Source organism: Phyllobates terribilis, unplaced genomic scaffold, assembly GCF_046119375.1.
Source record: "Phyllobates terribilis strain yellow unplaced genomic scaffold, ASM4611937v1 Scaffold_1__5_contigs__length_1240528914, whole genome shotgun sequence".
Classification (NCBI taxonomy): Eukaryota; Metazoa; Chordata; class Amphibia; order Anura; family Dendrobatidae; genus Phyllobates; species Phyllobates terribilis.
This window is the reverse complement of record NW_027362761.1, coordinates 760,157,214-760,179,168: the sequence shown is the minus strand read 5'-3', so window position 1 is coordinate 760,179,168 and position 21,955 is coordinate 760,157,214.

Genomic DNA, 21,955 nt, shown 5'->3' with positions numbered 1-21,955 from the left:
AGGTCAGGTCAGGAGATGTGTGGGGCCAGTCCGTGCACTGCGATGTGATCATCGTACAAGACATATGGCTGTCTGTATGCACCCTTAGTGAACATGACCTAATGCTGCGTTCACAGGTTACAAAGGCATTGCATTTTCTTTTCCCACACTGCGGTTCAACCACAATCTCGGCAAAAAACTGCCACACATGGTTGCTACTTGTCAACAGCCTAAGGCTACATTTGCACATCAGTATGCCGCAACCTGTGTACAGACCCCAATGCACAGAGCCCTTGTGAGTCTCCTAACCAGGGCCGCCATCAGGGTGTTACTGCTATTACTGGCGTATGGTGCCCGGTGAGCATAGGGGGCCCGGTCGGGCCCCCGTTCTTCTGCTCACTGGGTCCCAGCGGCAGAATTCTGCCGTTTCAGTTACTGTGAACGTTTGTTCTCGGACGCACGTTCACTTGAAATCTATTGCGATGCGGGAAGCTTCCCGCACCGCAATACTTATCAGCCAATCAAAGGTCGGCAGCTGACATCAGCACACACGTCGCTGGCGTATGACGTCACTGTCATGCACCAGCAATCGTGCTTCAGGTAATGGGAGAGCCCAGCGCCTCTGCAGCACGGCAAGTTAAGAAGAAACTTTTTTTTAACTTTTATTTTTTGTAAAGTCGCACCATGGGGGCAGGATGGAGACATGGGGCAGAGGGGTATCTAGGGGGGGGGCAGCCGGGGCATGTGCCCCGGGCACAGCCAGCAGGGGGGTGTAGTCGGGCGCCTAATGCAGCGGTCCGATGTGCCTCCCCCAGCGGCTGGGCTCTGCCGCCCCCAGACTGGGAGTCGGAAATTCTCTGAGCAGGGTGTCAAGCTGACACCCAGCTCAGAGAAGCTTCAGCGTGCCGGCTCCCAGTGTTGAAGTTCTGACCTCTGTGTCAGAGCGATGCCAGCAGCGTGATCAGGTCATGTGATCACGCTGCTGACGTCACTCACCGACACTGAAATTATGGTTTGGCTGCGGGGAGGTTTACGGTATGGCTGGGGAAGATTTATTATATTGCTGGGGGGAGATTTATTGTATGGCTGGGGGAAGATTTAGTGTGGGGGGAGATTTATTGTATGGGTGGGGGAGATTTCGGGTGGGGGATATTTTGTGTGTGGGTGATTGGTGCGGTATATGAGGAGACAGTATGGTTAGCAGGGGGATGTGAGAGAAGACAGTATGAGGAGGAGGGGGAAATAATGGATGGAGAAACGTGTGAGTGGGCACAGAATAGAGACTGAGTAGTGCAGGGGGTGTAGTATGGGGGCACAGTGTAAGGGCACAGCAAGGAAGGGACAGTAAGGCAAGGAGGGGGAGTGTGATGAGGGGTCACAGTATAGAGAATGGGCCCTATAGGGGGCACACAGTGTGAGAGGACAGTGTGAAGAGGGGGCCCAGTATGGAAAGGAGAGGGCAGTGTGTAGGGCATGTACCATAAGAGGGACTATGTGGGGGTCATATTTTGTGCAGTGACTATAGTGAGGGGCAATTATTTATTCAGGGGCTCTGCGAAGGGCAGATATTTTTATTCAGGAGAATTATAATGACTCTGCTATCTTTAAGGGCATCGTGTGGGGATGTGCTGCAGAAGATGAAAGTCTGCAGACATGAGGTGTGGATGAGTAGAATCATCATGGAGTCTGGACAAGATGAAGAAAAAAGAGAACGACTCCAGAGACAGCGTCATCTATCTGGTACCTGGATGTAAATGTTTTTTTTGTGATACTGACTAATTCTCATATTTTTATTTATGTTAGGAGAATTAAATGGATTGTTTAAGTTTGTGATGAGTCTGCAGTCATTCTGTGTGACTGCAGACTTCTGAATTCTCACAGTGCGCACTGCACGCTGTCAGGATTCTCTGGTGCCGGCGATTTTTATACTTGCGGTCACATGCTGACTAGACATGCATGGCCTCACTCAATGGCAATGAATTGAGCGAGGCCGGACACGTCTAGTCGGAATGTGGCCAGAGGTATACAAATCACATACTTGTGCAAGGCAGGATCCTAAAAGTGTGCAGTGCATGTGCTGTGAGAATTCAGAAGCCTGCAGTCACCTGAATGACTGCAGACTTTAATCTCAAACCTGAACAAGTCCTTTAATTATAAAATGAAGTATTGTAGCCAATCCTAACCGTGTGTAGTATACTCGCTGTCAGGATTCAGCTCTGCTTGCAGGTTTCAGCAGTTATCACATGGATTCCTCACTCATATGCGATTTTCATACTTACAGTCACCTGACAACGAGTTTCTCTTCCTGCTTCTCTCAGTTTTTCACTGAACATTGAGAGAATTAGGCAGAGCAGCTCGTTGACATGTGACTAAGTGTACAAATATGTTCTTGGGGGTAGCGGGGCGCCAAACTGAACTCTTGACCCGGGTGCCAGAAAGCCTAGATACACCTCTGACATGGGGGTAGAATGGAGAGACATGGGGGCAGGATGAAAACATGAGGCAGAATGGAGACATTGGGGGCATGATGGAGACAATGGGGGCAGGATAGAGACAATGGGGCCAGGATGTGGAACATTATTACTGTAGGGGCTAATTATGTTGACAATGGGGGCAGGATGGAGACATGGGGGGCAGGATGGAGACATGGGGGCCAGGATGTGGAACATTATTACTGTAGGGGCTAATTATGGAGACAATGGGGGCAGGATGGAGACATGGGGGCAGGATGTGGGACATTGTTACTGTAGGGGCTAATTAAAGGATATTATTACTGCTATGATGTATTTTTATTTTGGAGGACAACTGTTTTCAGTGAGCAGGGGTCCTGTTACTGTGCAGGGTGACACTATGTCGCTTTTTTTTATTATTATTATTTATTTATATAGCGCCATTGATTCCATGGTGCTGTACATAAGAAGGGGTTACATACCAAATACAGATACCACTTACAGTAAACAAACTAACAATGATAGACTGGTAGGGAAGGAAGAGGACCCTGCCCTTGCAGGCTTACATTCTACAGGAACAAGGAAGGAAACAGAAGGTTGGGGGGGTTGCAGTAGCTCCGGTGTTGAGGTGGCAACAAGCAAGGTCATGGCAGGCTGTAAGCTTGTTTGAAGAGATGGGTTTTCAGGTTCCGTCTGAAGGATCCAAGTTTGGTGGATAATCGGACGTGTTGAGGCACAGAATTCCATAGGATGGGGGATATTCGGGAGAAATCTTGGAGGCGATTGCGTGAGGAATGAATAAATGTGGAGGAGAGAAGGAGGTCTTGGGAGGACCGGAGATTACGTGAGGGAATATATCGGGAGATTAGTTACATAGTTACATAGTTACATAGTTTATAAGGCCGAAAAAAGACAAGCATCCATCCAGTTCAGCCTATTTCTTGTGCACTGCAGCTATTCCGCAGCGTTGATCCAGGGGAAGGCAATAAAAAAACATGCGGTATAGGCCAATTTACATCATTGAGGAAAAATTCACTTCCCGACACCAATCTGGCAGTCAGATTAAATCCCTGGATTAATTAACTAAGCATAAGATGTAATTTTATTGCTCTCAAGAAAGGCGTCCAGGCCTCTCTTGAACTCTTTAAGTGAGTTGGACATCACCACTTCCTCTCCCAGAGAGTTCCAGAGTCTCACGGCTCTGACCGTAAAGAATCCCCTTCTGTGCTGGTGCAGGAACCTCCTTTCCTCCAGACGCATAGTGTGCCCCCTCGTCTTTGTCACCATCCTTGGTATAAACAGGTCATGGGAGAGATCTCTGTACTGCCCCCTGATGTATTTATACATGTTTATGAGGTCTCCCCTAAGCCTTCTCTTTTCCAATGTAAATAGGCCTAATTTTGACAACCTCTCTGGGTACTCCAATCCCTCCATTCCCCTTATTACCTTAGTCGCCCTCCTTTGTACCCTCTCTAGCTCCAATATGTCTTTCCTGAGCACCGGAGCCCAGAACTGTGCACAATATTCTAAGTGCGGCCTTACCAGCGCTTTATACAGAGGAAGAACAATGTTCTCATCATATGCCCCTATTCCTCTTCTGATGCATGCCATGACTCTATTTGCCTTCGCAGCTGCTGCCTGACACTGGGCACTCCAATTTAATTTGCTATTAACCAAGACGCCCAGGTCCTTCTCCATGTCAGATTTCCCCAACGGTTTCCCATTTAATATGTATGGGTGACTGCTGTTTTTCTTTCCCATGTGCATGACCTTACATTTATCGGCATTGAACCCCATTTGCCATTTTTTGGCCCAACTCCCCAATTTATCTAAATCCTCCTGTAGCTGTGCCCTATCCTCATCTGTATTAACTACTTTACAAAGTTTAGTATCATCTGCAAATATTGCTATTTTACTATGCAACCCTTCCACTAGATCATTAATAAATATATTAAATAATATATGGCCCAAGACAGACCCTTGAGGCACCCCGCTAGTAACCCTGACACACCCTGAGCTTACTCCATTGATAACCACCCTCTGCTTTCTATCACTCAGCCAGCTATTTACCCACTTGCACCCATTATCCCCCAGACCAAGCATTCTCATTTTATATACCATCCTTTTGTGTGGCACGGTATCAAACTCTTTGGAGAAGTCAAGGTATACAACATCCACTGACTCTCCCTGGTCCAGCTGTGAGCTCACCTCCTCGTAGAAGGCCATCAGGTTTGTTTGGCAGGAGCGATCCCTCATGAATCCATGTTGATATGGAATTAGACAGTTATTATCATTAAGATATTCTACAATAGCATCTCTAAGAAATCCTTCAAACAATTTACCCACAACAGACGTTAAGCTGACTGGTCTATAGTTCCCAGGGTCATTTTTAGACCCCTTTTTGAATATTGGTACCACATTTGCTTGGCGCCAGTCTAGTGGGACAGTCCCTGTCCATAAAGAGTGCTTGAATATAAGATACAGCGGCCTGTCTATCACATTACTTAATTCTTTTAGTACCCGGGGGTGTATGTCATCTGGGCCTGGTGACTTGTCTATTTTGATATTATTTAGGCGTTTCTGAACTTCCTCCTGGGTTAGGTGGGTGATATTTAGCGGAAGGTTTACTTTATCACTCTGCATTTCCTCCGATAAATTGTTTTCTTTTGTGAAAACAGTGGAGAAGAAGCTATTAAGTAGGTTTGCTTTACCCTCATCGCCCTCTATGATTTTACCCAGGTTATTTTTCAATGGGCCAACTCCATCAGTTTTAATCCTTTTACTGTTTATATAGTTAAAGAACAGTTTGGGATTCGTTTTACTTTCCTTGGCAATTAGTCTCTCTGTCTCCTCTTTTGCTATTCTTATTTGTTTCTTACAGATTTTGTTTTTTTCCCTATAAGATATTAGCGCTTTCTCGCTGCCTTCTTGTTTAAGTTTACCGAAAGCCCTTTTTTTGTTTTTCATTGCCCTCTTGACTTCCTTATTTAGCCACATTGGCTTCCTCCTATTCCTAACCCTTTTATTCCCATAAGGTATGTACCTTCTACAGTGACTATGTAGGACTGTTTTGAAAATTTCCCATTTTCTATCCGTGCTCCTATTACTAAAGATACTATCCCAGTCTATAAGGTGAAGGGCATCTCTTAGCTGATCAAACTTTGCTCTCCTGAAGTTCAGTGTTTTTGTGACTCCCTTGCTGGGCACCCTACTGAAGCACATGTGGAATTGTATAACGTTGTGGTCACTATTTCCCAGGTGCCCCCCGACCTGCACCTCAGTTATTCTGTCTGGCCTGTTAGTTAATATTAAGTCTAAAAGGGCCGTCCCTCTAGTTGGTTCCTGCACAAGTTGTGACAAATAATTGTCTTTGATAATTGACAGAAACCTGTTTCCTTTCTGAGATCTACAGCTTTCGGTTTCCCAGTCTATATCGGGGTAGTTGAAGTCCCCCATAATAATCACCTCGTTATTTTTTGCTACTTCGTCTATTTGTCTCATTAATAGACTTTCCGTGGCTTCTGCTATATTTGGTGGTTTATAACAGACTCCTATGATAATTTTATTATTGTTTTTTGCCCCATGTATCTCCACCCATAAGGACTCGACCTCCTCATTTCCCTCCCATACATCCTCCCGTATTGTAGGCTTTAGACACGTCTTTACATATAGACAGACTCCACCCCCTTTCCGACTTCTTCGATCCCTTCTAAACAGACTGTAACCCTGTAAGTTAACTGCCCAGTCATAGCTTTCATCTAACCATGTCTCGGTTATTCCCACTATGTCATAGTTACCTGTAGATATTTCTGCTTCCAGTTCATCCATCTTGTTTGTCAGGCTCCTGGCATTTGCTAGCACACAGTTTACACGATTTTGTTTTGTTCCAATCTTCTCCCTGTGGATTGTATTAGAAATTTTCTTACCTCCCTTCCAAGTATCTTGTCTTGGACCTTCTTTGTCGCACTTCATATCTTTCATTAGTATGTTCTCTGGTTTCATGTTCGTGTCCGGCGTTTTTCTTCCCATCCCCTCTTCTTCTAGTTTAACGCCCTCCTGATGAGTGTTGCGAGTCTCCTGGCGAATGTGTGTTTCCCGGGTTTGTTGAGGTGTAGTCCGTCTCTGGCAAGGAGTCCGTCATAGAGGTAATTCACACCGTGGTCCAGGAATCCAAATCCTTGTTGTCTGCACCATCGTCTCAGCAAGTTGTTCACATCAAGGATCCTGTTCCATCTCCTGACGCCATGCCCGTCTACTGGAAGGATAGAAGAAAAAACTACCTGCGCATCCAGTTCTTTTACTTTCTTCCCCAATGCTTCAAAGTCCTTGCAGATTGTCGGTAGGTCCTTCTTTGCCGTGTCATTGGTGCCAACATGTATCAGAAGAAATGGGTGGACATCCTTGGAACTGATGAGCTTCGGTATCCTATCGGTAACATCCTTGATCTTCGCCCCTGGGAGGCAGCATACTTCTCTTGCGGTTATGTCCGGTCTGCAGATAGCTGCTTCTGTTCCTCTCAGTAGTGAGTCTCCCACCACCACCACTCTTCTTCCCTTCTTGGCTGTCCTTTTTCTTGTCGCTTCTGGGTGTTTCTGGGTGCTCTTTTCTTTTTTGCTTGCTGGTAGTTCCTCATCCTTAGGTGTGCCATCTTCGTCCACCACAAGTCCTTGGAATCTGTTTCTCAGTTGTGTGGTTGGTGGTGTCTCCATGGTCTTCTTGCTTCTTTTGGTCACTTGCCTCCACTTGTCTGCCTCTGGAGGTTCTCTGATGCTTCCTTGACTTTCCGTGACCAGTAGTGACGCTTCTGTTCTGTCCAGGAAGTCTTCATTTTCCTTGATGAGTTTTAATGTCGCAATTCTTTCTTCCAGTCCCCGCACCTTTTCTTCTAAAAGAGCCAGTAGTCTACACTTCTGGCAGGTGAAGTTGGTTTCAGCTTCTGGTCGATCTGTGAACATGTAGCACATGTTGCAGCTCACCATGTAGGTTGTCACATCTGCCATGCTGCTCCTTGTCCCTGCTGACTTGATGTCAGTTTAGAGATGTACAGAGGAGAGAGGTTATGGATGGCTTTGTAGGTCAGCGTTAGTAGTTTGAACTGGATACACTGGGCAAATGGGAGCCAGTGAAGGGATTTGCAAAGGGGGGTAGCAGAGGAGTAGCACGGCAAGAGATGGACCAGTCACGCAGCAGAGTTAAGGATGGACTGGAGGGGTGCGAGAGTGCTAGCAGGTAGGCCACAGAGGAGGATGTTGCAGTAGTCAAGGCGGGAGATGATGAGGGCATGTACAAGCAGTTTAGTAGATTGAGGGTTGAGGAAAAGACAGATTCTGAAAATATTTTTGAGCTGGAGGCGACAGGAGGTGGCGAGAGCTTGGATGTGGGGTTTGAAAGACAGGGCAGAGTCAAGGGTTACTCCGAGGCAGCGGATTGTCTGTACAGGGGAAAGAGTGATGTCATTTATTGTGATAGAAAGATCAGGTGGGAAAGATATGCGAGATGGGGGAAAGATAATGAGTTCAGTTTTGTCCACATTGAGCTTGAGGTAGCGGGAGGAGAAGGAGGATATGGCTGCTAGACATGCAGGGATTCTGGACAGCAGAGAGGTAGATCTGGGTGTCATCAGCGTACAGATGGTACTGGAAGCCATGGGGTTTTATGAGCTGTCCCAAGTTAAGGGTATAGATTGAGAAGAGTAGGGGTCCTAGGACAGAGCCTTAAGGGACTCCAACAGAGAGGGGGTGGGGTGAGGAGGTAGTGTGGGAGTGGGAGATGCTAAATGTGCGGTTAGAAAGGTATGAGGAGATCCAAGATAGGGCAAGGTCTTTGACGCCAAAGGAAGAGAGGATCTGTAGTAGGAGGCAGTGGTCAACTGTATCGAAAGCAGAGGACAGGTCAAGAAGAAGGAGTACTGTCATGAAAACAACGCCCACTTTTGGGTCAGAACTTGCAGCTCTCTGGCGCCCCCTTATCCTGCTGCTCACACACGGTATTGACCAAGGATAAGCATGGGTGCAGCTGCTCTAATTTATGTCGACTATTGCGGCACGTGATGTGACAGGACGTATATATACCACCAGTTCCTTCCAGGAACGTATATATACCTCCGACCAGCCACCCTCAAACCACAATATCACATAAATACTGGTATACTGCCACCACCCATCGCTTAACAGGTGGATCGGGTACCCGTTAGGGTGAGGAACGCGTTTGCTCGACATAGGACAAGAAGAACGAAACTGGTAAATAACAATGATTTACTCCCAAAGGGGGAGGCCGTGTTTACAAAATACAGTACAGACCAAAAGCTTGGACACACCTGTGTCATTGTCCTGTTGAAAAAGGACATATTTTCAGTTGTTTCACACTTTTTTGCTAAGTATATAATTCCACATGTGTTAATTCATAGTTTTGATGCCTTCAATGTGAATGTACAATTTTCATAGTCATGAAAATACAGAAAAATCTTTAAATGAGAAGGTGTGTCCAAACTTTTGGTCTGTACTGTATATACAAGATATTATAAAGGAGACAATTTACATATATGCATAAACAGTTATTAAAGTAAAAGGGATAAGTAATAGCAAAACCTGCTTCACAAGGTGATGGTCTCAGATTCTGTGGGGGGGACAGCTCCCCGGAAATTAGATGTGGTTCCTCTATGCAGCGTGGTGTGCGTGCGTCTGATGTCCCTGAGAAGAATGCCAGTTTTATGACCGTTCTGCTTTTTAGAAAAGCAGCCAAAACTCTGGGAGACACCCATTATTTACCTCACAAGGGGGGCTCGGCTTTGTGAGACCACCCAGCTGCATAGAACACAAAAACCTTCATATTTCATATCTTGGTGTGGGGGGTCCCACATCCAAGATGGAGACATCATGTTGGCTGTCACTAATTTTCATGCAGATGGATATTAAACAGGACCTCTCTATGATGCTCAGAAGCTAAGAAACCAATTCCTCGATTTCTGGGGGTATCCCAGTTATGAAAAATATATCATTGTAACCAGGAAAATGTGAGCATTCCAAAAATGTGGTCCCTGGGTTAGTGACAGTCCTGTGCGTTATTAAATTCTACATTAACTGTTTGTCCAGCTAAACAATAGAATTGGAGGGAAGGACCAGTTTAAACTAGACGCTGCTCTATACTGAGGGTTTACGACGATAATAAAAATTCTTAGGGTGGGGGCCAGCACTGCAGTTCTATGTCTTCTCTTACAAACGGATAGGGGGTGGGGGTTTTTTTCTTTGAGACATCTCTCGTTTTTAAAAACTCGGGCAGAAATACATTTTGCCTGACACCTCCCCCTTTTAGACTGCACTATGGAGGTAGGACCTTCTGGTACTCCTCCAAGCGTATGTCTGGAGGCTCCTATTGCCGGGACAACCCATCGGCATTGCCATGCTTGCTGCCTATGCGGTGATGGACGGTAAAGTCGTACTGCTGGAGCGTGAGGCTCCAGCGTAACAACCTTCCGTTGGCACCGGACATGGTGTGCAGCCAACTCAGGGGGTTGTGGTCAGTCACGACAGTGAAGGGGCGCCAGTACAAGTAAGGCTGTAAGCGGTTGAGGGCCCATACAATGTCCAGGCACTCCTTCTCTATGGTGGAATAGGCCACTTCTCTCGGCAGCAATTTCCGACTTAGGTACAACACGGGGTGTTGTTGGTTCCCCGAGTCGACCTGGCTGAGTACAGCACCGAGGCCAAATTCACTGGCGTCGGTCTGTACTAAGAGTGGTCGTGTGCCGTCGACCGCCCTTAGTACAGGAGAGCTGCTCAGGGCAGTCTTCAAAGCCCGAAAAGCTACCTCGCATTCATCTGTCCACTTGACTGAATGGGGTAGGCTCCTCCTGGTGAGATCTCCACTTCATGGACCGCCGCCTCAGTCCTGCCAGGCATGTTGGTGAACACTGCTTGGAAGGGTTTCAGCACTGCTCGCAGCTGAGACCTCTGGTCTGCGGATAGCAATTCGCTTATCTCTACATCCTCTAGGGACCCGCTGGCCTTCGCTTGGGCGAGCATGTCCAAGAGGGGGTCATCCTCCCCATCCTCGGGCAGGTTGCAGACCGGTAGGACGCAGGTTCCACGTTCTTGATGAGCCTTTATCATATTAACGTGAAACGACTTCCGCCTACCCCGCTCGGGGTCAAGTGTGATCACGTAGGTGACCGGGTTGAGCTGTTGGTGAATGACGTATGGGCCTTCCCAGGCCGCCTGAAGCTTGTCCTTTGGTACGAGGACCAGCCCCACACCTTCTGACCCACCTGGTAGGTCCATTCTCGGGGGTTCTGGTCGTACCAATGCTTCTGGTCAGCCTGGGCTTGCGCCATCTTGTCATGCACCAACTGCGTCAAGGTCTGCATCTTGTCACGGAAGCGCATGACATACTCCACGATGGACACTCCTGGGGAGCTCGGCTCTTCTTCCCAGAATTCCCTTATCAACCCAAGGGGTCCTCGGACACGTCTGCCATACAGGAGCTCAAAGGGGGAGAACCCCGTCGAGGCCTGTGGAACCTCTCGGTAAGCAAATAACAGGTGTGGGAGGTAACGCTCCCAGTCGCGACCCTGGGTTTCAACCAGCATTTTTAACATCTGTTTGAGGGTACCGTTGAATCGCTCACACAAACCATTGGTCTGTGGGTGATACGTGCTCGATACCAAATGCTGCACCTGCATTTTCTTACATAGGGCCTCCATTAAGCGTGACATGAACTGGGTCCCCTGGTCGGTAAGCATCTCCCTGGGAAATCCTACTCGCGAAAAGATGGCCAAGAGGGCGTCCGCCACCTTATCCGACCTAATTGAGGACAGGGCTACTGCCTCCGGATACCGGGTAGCATAGTCTACCACGGTAAGGATGAAACGTTTTCCAGAGCTGCTTGGTATGGCCAGTGGTCCCACAATGTCCACAGCAATCCTCTGGAAAGGCTCCTCTATCACAGGCAAAGAGATCAGGGGGGCTTTGGGAGCCAGCCCTGACTTTCCCACTCTTTGACACGTGGTACAGGAGCGACAGTAGTTCACCACATCTGTCCTCATTTTGGGCCAATAAAAGTGATGAGACAGCCAGGCCTTGGTTTTGCAGACCCCCAAGTGTCCAGCGAGTGGAATTTCATGGGCGATCCGCAACAACTCATCCCTGAATTGGTAGGGGACGACCAGCTGTCTTTCCCTCAGCCACTCCTGTTGGGATGTACAGGGAACTGTCTCCCGGTACAACCTCCCTTGGTCCCAGAATACCCTCTCCTTATCCGACTCGGAGGTGGGTTTCTCAGCGAGGCTCCTTAACGTCTCCAGGCTAGCATCTGAGTGCAGAGCTGCCTGAAACTCCTAGCTGGGGGAAGCCAGAAGTGAGGTTAAGGCCACGTCCTCACTGGGACCCTCTGGGACCGGCTCTGGGTCCATACCTGATCCTGTTATTCCTCTGTCCGAGGAGGGTCCAGAAGGCAGGGCGTTACTTGCGTTCTGGGCACTCTGACTGCGGGTAACAGCGGCTATATAGGCCGTCTCCCCGGGGAATAACACCGTCTCATTAGCCTGCGAGGCCATGAGAACTACTTCTCCATCATCCTCCATTACCTCAGGCACAGTGCTACGTATGGGAAAGCGACCATCAGCCAGGTCACCTTCTGTTGTGACACTGGTCACTGGCACAGCACCACCTGCTTCAAGGTCCTTGTGCCTCTCCCCATTACCCTTGGCACTGACCTTTGCTGCTGCTAGGGGATCCTCAGCAACATCACCCCGCAGAGTGACATGGCTGAGTTCTCCTGCACCTTCCAATACAACATCATCATCATCATCATCATCATCAGCATCATGTAAAGCATTGACATTCCCATTATTAGCATTAACCTTACCAACCGTATCAGATCTGGGAGGGGAGTCAGGGGCATAATAAGCAAACATCCTCCCCAAATCAGTTCCCAACAAAACATTTGCAGGTAGGTTTGCAGATATTCCCACTTCCTTCACCCCACTCCCCGCACCCCAATCAATAAAAACCTGGGCCATGAGCAAGGGGCATCGGACGCCCCCAATCCTGGTGACAGTCAGGGTCTTTCCCGGAATAAGCTCTTCAGTGGACACCAGTTCGTGTCGGATGAGGGTTCGTTCGGCCCCAGTGTCCTTGAGGCCTACCGTGAGAGTGTCCCCCACCCTGACAGACTGCAAGTTTTCACAGGCCCTCCCAACCGGCCCACCCACCAAAAGAACTGATGCATTAGGCCCTGGGGCCTTGGATGGGGGGTTCTTCCTCTGCTTCTCTGGGCAAGTGGCGCTGAGATGACCAGTCTTGTTGCAGAAATAACACCTGCGGGCATCAGATGCAGGCCGGACATTGGTAACGGGAAAAAGGCCTCCGGAAGGTCGGCTGGCAGGGGCAGGGATGGTGGTTGATGGCTTACCCCCTTTCCAGCTGGTGACGACCTGCTTCCGCACCTCTGGTCTCCGGTTGGCCTCGTAGGTGTCTGCGATCTGCGCTGCTTTATTGGCATCTGGTGGCTCCCGATCCATCACGAACTGCCGTACCTCAGTCGGACACAGATGCAGGAACTGGTCTTTCACCATCAGGTCCTTTAGCTGCTCAAAGGTGGTCGCTGACAGTCCTTGGATCCACTGCTCAAAGTTGGTTCGGAGCCCATGCACCACATCGCTGTAACTGTCGTGCGGTCCACGTTGGAGGTTCCGGAACTTTTTACGGTACACCTCAGGAGTCAGTTGGAACCTCTGGATTAGGGCCTGCTTAATGGCATCATAGTTCCCATCGAGGCTCTGAGGAAGAGCCACAAACACATCCAGAGCTTTGCCTCGCAGCCCTGCAGTTAAGTATCGCGCCCACTGTTCCTCAGGCAGCTGGTACTGTCCGCAAGTCTTTTCAAAACCCCGCAGAAAGGTGTCGAGGTCGCCGTCCTTTTCCATCACAGGAAAATGCTCTGGACGGAGCTTAAACAGGGTCGCATTGTTTGTCTCACTGTTCCGGGAGGTGGAAGCTGGGATCCCGAGTTGGGCCATCTGCAGTTCATGGGCCCTCTGAGCTTGGGCCTCCGCTCGCCGCTCGGCAGCCTCTCGCTGGGCTCTCTCGGCCTCTCGCTCGGCTCGCTCGGCCTCTCGCTGGGCTCTCTCGGCCTCTCGCTGGGCTTCGGCCTCTGCTTTCCGCTCGGCAGCCTCCTGGTGCTGCTGAATTACTTTCAGCCGTCCTTCATGATCCTCTGCAGGCAGTTGCTGTAGAGTCATCTGCAGATAGGGGTCCACGCTGCCCTGGTCGCTGACGCGGCGTGCATCTACAGGTGGGACCCTTGCAGCAGTACTGTCCATATCTCGGCTGACCCCTGGCCCTGCTGAGGTCTGGAGAAGGGCTTGCTCGGTCTCCAGCTGCGCCAGTGCAGCAGCCATTTGTTCTTTGTTTTTGCCGAGGGGGTCAATGCCTTTGGTTATACATATTCCAATAAGAGTGTCCTTTTTCTGCTGGCTGTACCAGTGCTCCCCAACGATGACCATGATCACCAAAATAAAAATAGAAAAGAAAAAACGAAGAAGGGTAGGGGTAACTGCTAAACATACAGTATTGTCTCAGATCTAATAAACACTGAGTTCGATCTTCAAAACTTTGGTGCAGGGTCCAGGTATGTCACGGGTGTGTCGCCACGAAGATCATCACGATTACACAGCCTGACTTCTCGCAGCTGACTTTTTGGTGCTTTGTGTTTTTCGGCAGTGAGGGAGTTAATTCTCTCTCTCTCTGTGCTAGACGAGGTCCAGCCTCGCCCAGCTGCAATCAATGCTGCTGTAGTGAGACTCCTTCAAATGCCTGCTGGTCTGTTAGGGAAGTGTCGGTGAAAGCATTTCATGCAGACTAACAGAGCGGATCGTGGTATTTGGAGTTTCAGAGATAAGTGTATTCGGAGAGTTTTTTCCCTTCCTCGCTTTATCATTTATCTCCTTTCCCATTGGTGTTCCCTCTGTTGTAGTTGTGTAGTTTTTGTATGCAAGGTGGTTTTGGTTTTTCCCTTGTACTGTCTCGTTCGTCTAAGTACTGTGTGTGGGCATATTATTACTTGTCCCCTTTTGTTGTGATCGGGGTCCTTCTCAGGACTAGATTACTTAGGTGCAGGGATCCTCAGGAGGTAGGGGTTACGCTGGCGGCCTGGACCTCTGTACCTTTAACAGTACCTCCAGGTTGAGGGATTAGTCAGGGCCCCAGCTTAGGGTCAGCTTAGGCCCCCTACCTCCAGTATACAGAGACAGCGTGACATTTTCACCGACCACTTAGTTTTTCTCCAGCTACCATGGATCCAGTAGCCGGTCTAGCTCGGCAGTTGCAGAGTTTGTCCATGGAGCTGGCGGACGTTAGGTCCAAGGTTTTGTATCCTCAGGAGCAAGCCGGACCAGAACCTAAAGTAGCTCTCCCTGACAGGTTCACTGGGGGGCGGGACAAGTTTTTTGTTTTCCGGGAGGCATGCAAGTTGTACTTTCGGCTGCGGCCTCGGTCATCGGGGAGTGAAGAACAAAGGGTGGGAATTGTCATCTCGCTCCTACAAGGGGACCCACAATCTTGGGCGTTCTCTCTTCCCCCGGGCTCCCCGGCTCTCCAGTCAGTGGATAGGTTTTTCGCTGCCCTGGGACTCGTATATGATGACCCAGATCGGATCTCCCTTGCTGAGTCTAAGTTACGTAGGATCCAGCAGGGAGATCGTCCGGCGGAGGAATTCTGTTCGGAGTTCCGTAGGTGGGCCACGGACACCCAGTGGAATGACCCGGCTCTTAGGAGCCAGTTTTGTCAAGGTTTATCCGACAAATTACAGGATGTGTTGGCACAGTATGACTCTCCCGCGTCACTGGAAGCCGCTATGGCCCTTGCTATTCGCGTTGACAGACGGCTTCGGGAGAGGTGCGGGATAACTCTACCCCCTGTGATGACTCCACCTCCTACAAGGTCCCCTCATATGGTGGTTCCCCTGGTCAGTCCAGAGGAGCCTATGCAATTACGAGGGACATCATTTCGGGGGAGGGGACCGGTGGTGCGCCATAAGACAGGAAGGTGTTTCTTCTGCGGGAGAAAGGGACATTTTATTGGGGGGTGTCCATCCCGTCCCTTGCAGAGTGAAGAGTCGTCGGAAAACTGTTGATCCCAGGTTGTGTGGTGGACGGCAATCTGGGAGTAGGTATTTCGTCCCTAGGTTCGTCTCAGTTTCTCGTACCGGCGGAGGTGGTGGTGGGTACGAGAACTGAGAGGATATCTGTTCTTCTGGATAGTGGGGCCGGGGCTAATCTGGTTGATGCTCGGTTTGCCCGGGTTCAAGGTATGCGATTGAGTGAGTTGGCTAAACCCATCCCCATATTCTCGATCGATGCCAGGCCTCTCGGTCAGGGAAGTTTTTTGCAAGCTGTGCATGACGTAAAACTTCAAGTGGGGGCGATACATAAAGAACTGTTGTCTTGCTACGTGTTGGAGGGTCTTCCCACTCCTATAGTGTTGGGCCTTCCTTGGTTAACTAAGCATAACCCGGTTATTAATTGGCAAACCAGAGAGATAAGCCAATGGAGTAAATTCTGTAATAAAAACTGCATGAACACGGTCATCGGTGCGGTTACTCCTTGGGTCTTACCTCCATTTCTGGCGGACTTTGAGGATGTATTCTCGGAGAAAGGGTGTCAGGAACTACCTCCTCATCGCGAGTATGACTGTTCTGTAAAACTGCTCCCTGAGGCCAAGTTACCTAAAGCTAGGTTGTATAACCTTTCTGGTCCTGAGAGGCAGGCCATGAAGGATTATATTTCAGAAAGTCTGGCTAAGGGGCATATTAGACCTTCATCTTCACCGGTGGCTGCAGGGTTCTTCTTTGTTAAGAAGAAAGATGGAGGCCTACGCCCTTGCCTGGATTTCCGTGAACTTAATCGGATTACGGTCCGAGATCCATATCCGCTCCCACTTATTCCCGATCTCTTTAATCAGATCGTGGGCGCCAAATGGTTCTCTAAGTTGGATCTCAGGGGGGCGTACAATCTGATTAGGATGAAGGAGGGGGATGAGTGGAAGACGGCGTTTAACACTCCGGAGGGGCATTATGAGAACCTTGTCATGCCATTCGGTCTGACTAATGCCCCGGTGGTGTTCCAACACTTTGTTAATGACATTTTTCGCCGCCTGGTGGGACAGTTTGTTGTCATATATCTGGATGATATCTTAATTTACTCGCCGGATCTGGTGTCTCATCAGGAGCACGTTAGGCAGGTGTTACAGATCTTGCGGGATAATAAACTGTATGCCAAATGGGAAAAGTGTGTGTTCGCCGTACAGGAACTCCAGTTTTTAGGCTTCCTGGTTTCAGCGTCCGGTTTTCGTATGGACCCTGGGAAAGTGCGGGCAGTTCTTGAGTGGGATCGGCCAGAGAATCTTAAGGCACTACAACGTTTCCTGGGGTTTGCTAATTATTACCGGAAGTTCATTCGTAATTTCTCGTCCATGGTTAAGCCTCTCACAGACATGACTAAAAAGGGGATGGATTTTTCTAGGTGGTCTGACAAGGCTTGTCAAGCATTCTCCTCCTTGAAAAAATGTTTTGCCTCAGCACCCATACTCATTCAACCGGATGCGTCACAGCCATTCATTGTAGAGGTAGACGCTTCCGAGGTAGGGGTGGGAGCAGTATTGTCACAAGGTTCGTCCCCTGGTAAGTGGCATCCGTGCGCCTTTTTCTCTAAAAAATTGTCGTCCGCTGAGAGGAATTACGATGTCGGCAATAGGGAACTCTTGGCCATTAAGTTAGCTTTTGAGGAGTGGCGCCATTTTTTGGAGGGGGCAGTCCATCCGGTCACCGTCATCACCGATCACAAGAACCTGCTATATCTGGAGTCCGCGAAACGTCTGAATCCCAGACAAGCTAGGTGGTCATTGTTTTTTACCAGGTTTAATTTTGTCGTTACATATCGTCCTGGGTCAAAAAATGTAAAGGCGGATGCCTTATCTCGTAGTTTCCCTGGGGCCGGGAATACGGACGACCCGATTCCTATCCTTCAGGAGGGGGTGGTGGTTTCGGCAGTATGCTCTGAGCTGGAGGAGGAGGTATTGGAGGCTCAGGGGGACGCCCCTGTTGGACCTCCGGGGAGACTGTTTGTTCCAGATCAGTTGCGACAAAAGGTGATCGAGGCACACCATAACTCAGTTTTTGCAGGACACCCGGGGAGTAGAGCAACTGTGGATCTCCTCTCGCGTCGGTTTTGGTGGCCTAACTTACATAAGGAGGTGGTAACTTTTGTCGCGTCCTGTGGGGTTTGTGCGCGCTCTAAGACCTCACATACCCGTCCGTCTGGGGCCCTCTTACCTTTGAAGATCCCGGAGCGTCCTTGGACTCATCTGTCTATGGACTTTATTACGGACCTCCCTCCGTCTTCGGGTAAAACGGTCATACTCGTTGTAGTGGACAGGTTCAGCAAGATGGCACATTTTATCGCTCTTCCGGCTCTCCCTAATGCTAAAACTCTTGCGCAGGTGTTCATTGGGGAGATTGTGAGGCTTCACGGGGTACCCTCCGAGGTGGTGTCTGATCGGGGGTCTCAGTTTGTGTCCAAGTTCTGGAAGGCGTTTTGTGCACGGCGGGGTATGCATTTGTCGTTCTCATCGGCTTTTCATCCTCAGACCAATGGTCAGACGGAACGTATGAACCAGAGCTTGGAGACATATCTCCGGTGTTTTGTGTCAGAGAACCAGGAGGACTGGGCTTCTTTCTTACCTCTGGCAGAGTTTGCTCTTAATAATAGGCGGAGCGAGTCCACTGGTAAGTCCCCGTTTTTTGGGGCATATGGTTTTCACCCCCAGTTTTGTACTTTCAGTAGGGGGGGCTCTTCGGGGGTTCCTGAGGAGGAACGATTTTCCTCATCACTCGCTTCAGTATGGAGAGGGGTGCTGAAGAATCTGAATACTATGGGGAACCGATACAAACGTATGGCTGATAGGAGGAGAGTGTCTGGTCCGGACCTAAGTGTGAACGATCAGGTATGGTTGTCTACCAGGAATATAAAACTTAAGGTTCCCTCCTGGAAACTGGGTCCCAGGTTCATCGGGCCGTACAGAATCAGTTCTATTATTAATCCGGTGGCATTCCGTCTTGACCTCCCCCCTACGTTTAAAATTCACAACGTGTTCCACAGATCGTTGCTTAAGAGGTATGTGGCACCGGTGGTACCGTCACCTTTACCTCCCCCTCCAGTGGTGGTCAAGGGTAACTTGGAGTTCCAGGTATCGAGGGTCATCGATTCACGCTTTAATCGCCGGTCCCTTCAGTACCTGGTTCATTGGAAAGGGTATGGTCCTGAGGAGAGGATGTGGGTTCCTGCGTCGGATATTAACGCAGACCGATTAGTTCGGGCCTTCCACACGACTCACCCGGATAAACCTGGCCCTGAGGGTCCGGAGGCCCCTCGTAGAAGGGGGGGTACTGTCACGGGTGTGTCGCCACGAAGATCATCACGATTACACAGCCTGACTTCTCGCAGCTGACTTTTTGGTGCTTTGTGTTTTTCGGCAGTGAGGGAGTTAATTCTCTCTCTCTCTGTGCTAGACGAGGTCCAGCCTCGCCCAGCTGCAATCAATGCTGCTGTAGTGAGACTCCTTCAAATGCCTGCTGGTCTGTTAGGGAAGTGTCGGTGAAAGCATTTCATGCAGACTAACAGAGCGGATCGTGGTATTTGGAGTTTCAGAGATAAGTGTATTCGGAGAGTTTTTTCCCTTCCTCGCTTTATCATTTATCTCCTTTCCCGTTGGTGTTCCCTCTGTTGTAGTTGTGTAGTTTTTGTATGCAAGGTGGTTTTGGTTTTTCCCTTGTACTGTCTCGTTCGTCTAAGTACTGTGTGTGGGCATATTATTACTTGTCCCCTTTTGTTGTGATCGGGGTCCTTCTCAGGACTAGATTACTTAGGTGCAGGGATCCTCAGGAGGTAGGGGTTACGCTGGCGGCCTGGACCTCTGTACCTTTAACAGTACCTCCAGGTTGAGGGATTAGTCAGGGTCCCAGCTTAGGGTCAGCTTAGGCCCCCTACCTCCAGTATACAGAGACAGCGTGACAAGGTAAGAACCGTGCAAGTTTTTAGTGAGAGGAATGATTGCTCTAACCCGATCACTAATGTCCTATGATCCCACAGCTTGCCACCAATTTGTCATGAAAACAACACCCACTTTTGGGTCAGACCTTGCAGCTCTCTGGCGCCCCCTTATCCTGCTGGTCACACACGGTATTGACCAAGGATAAGCACGGGTGCAGCTGCTCTAATTTATGTCGACTATTGCGGCACGTGATGTGACAGGACGTATATATACCACCAGTTCCTTCCAGGAACGTATATATACCTCCGACCAGCCACCCTCAAACCACAATATCACATAAATACTGGTATACTGCCACCACCAATCGCTTAACAGGTGGATCGGGTACCCGTTAGGTAACGTGAATTAGCGGGTGAGGAACGTGTTTGCTCGACATAGGACAAGAAGAACGAAACTGGTAAATAATAATGATTTACTCCCAAAGGAGGGGCAGTGTTTACAAAATATATACAAGATATTATAAAGGAGACAATTTACATATATGCATAAACAGTTATTAAAATAAAAGGGATAAGTAATAGCAAAACCTGCTTCACAAGGTGATGGTCTCAGATTCTGTGGGGGGGACAGCTCCCCGGAAATTAGATGTGATTCCTCTACGCAGCGTGGTGTGTGTGCGTCTGATGTCCTTGAGAAGAATGCCAGTTTTATGACCGTTCTGCTTTTTAGAAAAGCAGCCAAAACTCTGGGAGACACCCATTATTTACCTCACAAGGGGGGCTCGGCTTTGTGAGACCACCCAGCTGCATAGAACATAAAAACCTTCATATTTCATATCTTGGTGTGGGGGGGTCCCACATCCAAGATGGAGACATCATGTTGGCCGTCACTAATTTTCATGCAGATGGATATTAAACAGGACCTCTCTATGATTCTCAGAAGCTAAGAAACCAATTCCTCGATTTCTGGGGGTATCCCAGTTATGAAAAATATATCACTGTAACCAGGAAAATGTGAGCATTCCAAAAATGTGGTCCCTGGGTTAGTGACAGTCCTGTGCGTTATTAAATTTTACATTAACTGTTTGTCCAGCTAAACAATAGAATTGGAGGGAAGGACCAGTTTAAAGTAGACGCTGTTCTATACTGAGGGTTTACGACGATAATAAAAATTCTTAGGGTGGGGGCCAGCACTGCAGTTCTATGTCTTCTCTTACAAACGGATAGGGGGTGGGGGTTTTTTTCTTTGAGACATCTCTCGTTTTTAAAAACTCGGGCAGAAATACATTTTGCCTGACAAGTACAGAAAATTGTCTGTTAGTTTTGGCTGTAAGTAAGTCATTGGTGATTTTGGTAAGGGTAGTTTCGGTGGAATGGTGGGGGCGGAAGCCGGATTGTCAGTTGTCGAAGAGAGAGTTAGATGAGAAGTGGGAGGAAAGTTCAGCATGAATGTGTTGCTCAAGGAGTTTGGAGGCAAATGGGAGCAGCGATATGGGGCGATAGCTGGACAAGGCGGTTGGGTCGAGGGATGGCTTTTTAAGCATGGGCGTGATTGTGGCATGTTTGAAGGCAGCGGGGAAGGTACCAGAAGATAGTGATAGGTTGAAAAGATGGGTTAGGGATGGGATGAGTGTGGGGGTGAGGTTGGGGAGGAGGTGGGATGGGGTCGAGTGCACAAGTGGTGAGGGGTGATTTGGAGAGGAGACGAGTAAGGTCTCTTTCCGTGATGTTGGGAAGGGAGGTTATGGGGGTAGGGCAATGGTATGGAAAACAAAGGGGTTGTGGTGGTCGGACAGTAAAGACTTGCCGTGTTAGTTCAATCTTGTTTTTGAAGTGTGTGGCAAACTCCTCAGCAGAGATGACGGAGGTCAGAGGGGGCAGTGGAGGGCGGAGGAGAAAGTTAAAAGTGTTGAATAGTTGTTTGGGGTTGTAGGATAGGGAAGATATGGGGGTTGTGAAGTAGGCCTGTTTAGCAGAGGTGAGTGCTGATTTGAATACGAGTGTTTCAATGTAGTGAAGTCATCTCGAGAATGTGTTTTCTTCCAACGCGGCTCCGCAACCCTGGACACTTATCGAAGCTGTTTAGTGAGGTTGTTGTGCCAGGGTTGCCTGTTGACTCTTCGCGCTCTGCCATGCATAAGAGGGGCGATCGAGTCAATAGCTGATGCGAGAGTGGCATTGTAGAAAGCAGTGGCGCTGTCTGTGTCATGAAGTGAAGACATGGATGTCAGTGGAAGAACAGAGTCAGAGAGTGTGTGGGTGTCTAGATGTGCAAGGTTTCTGTGGGGGTGTGCCAGTTGCTGGACATGGGTGACAGGTGAGGAGGACAGGGATGAGAAAGTGAGTAGATGGTGGTCAGATAGGGGAGGTTGTGAGGTTAGATACGGAGAAGAGTCGGGTGAAGATAAGGTCTAGTGTGTGTCCGTCTGTGTGGGTGGCTGAGGAGGACCACTGAGTAAGTCCAAAAGATGAAGTAAGCGACAGG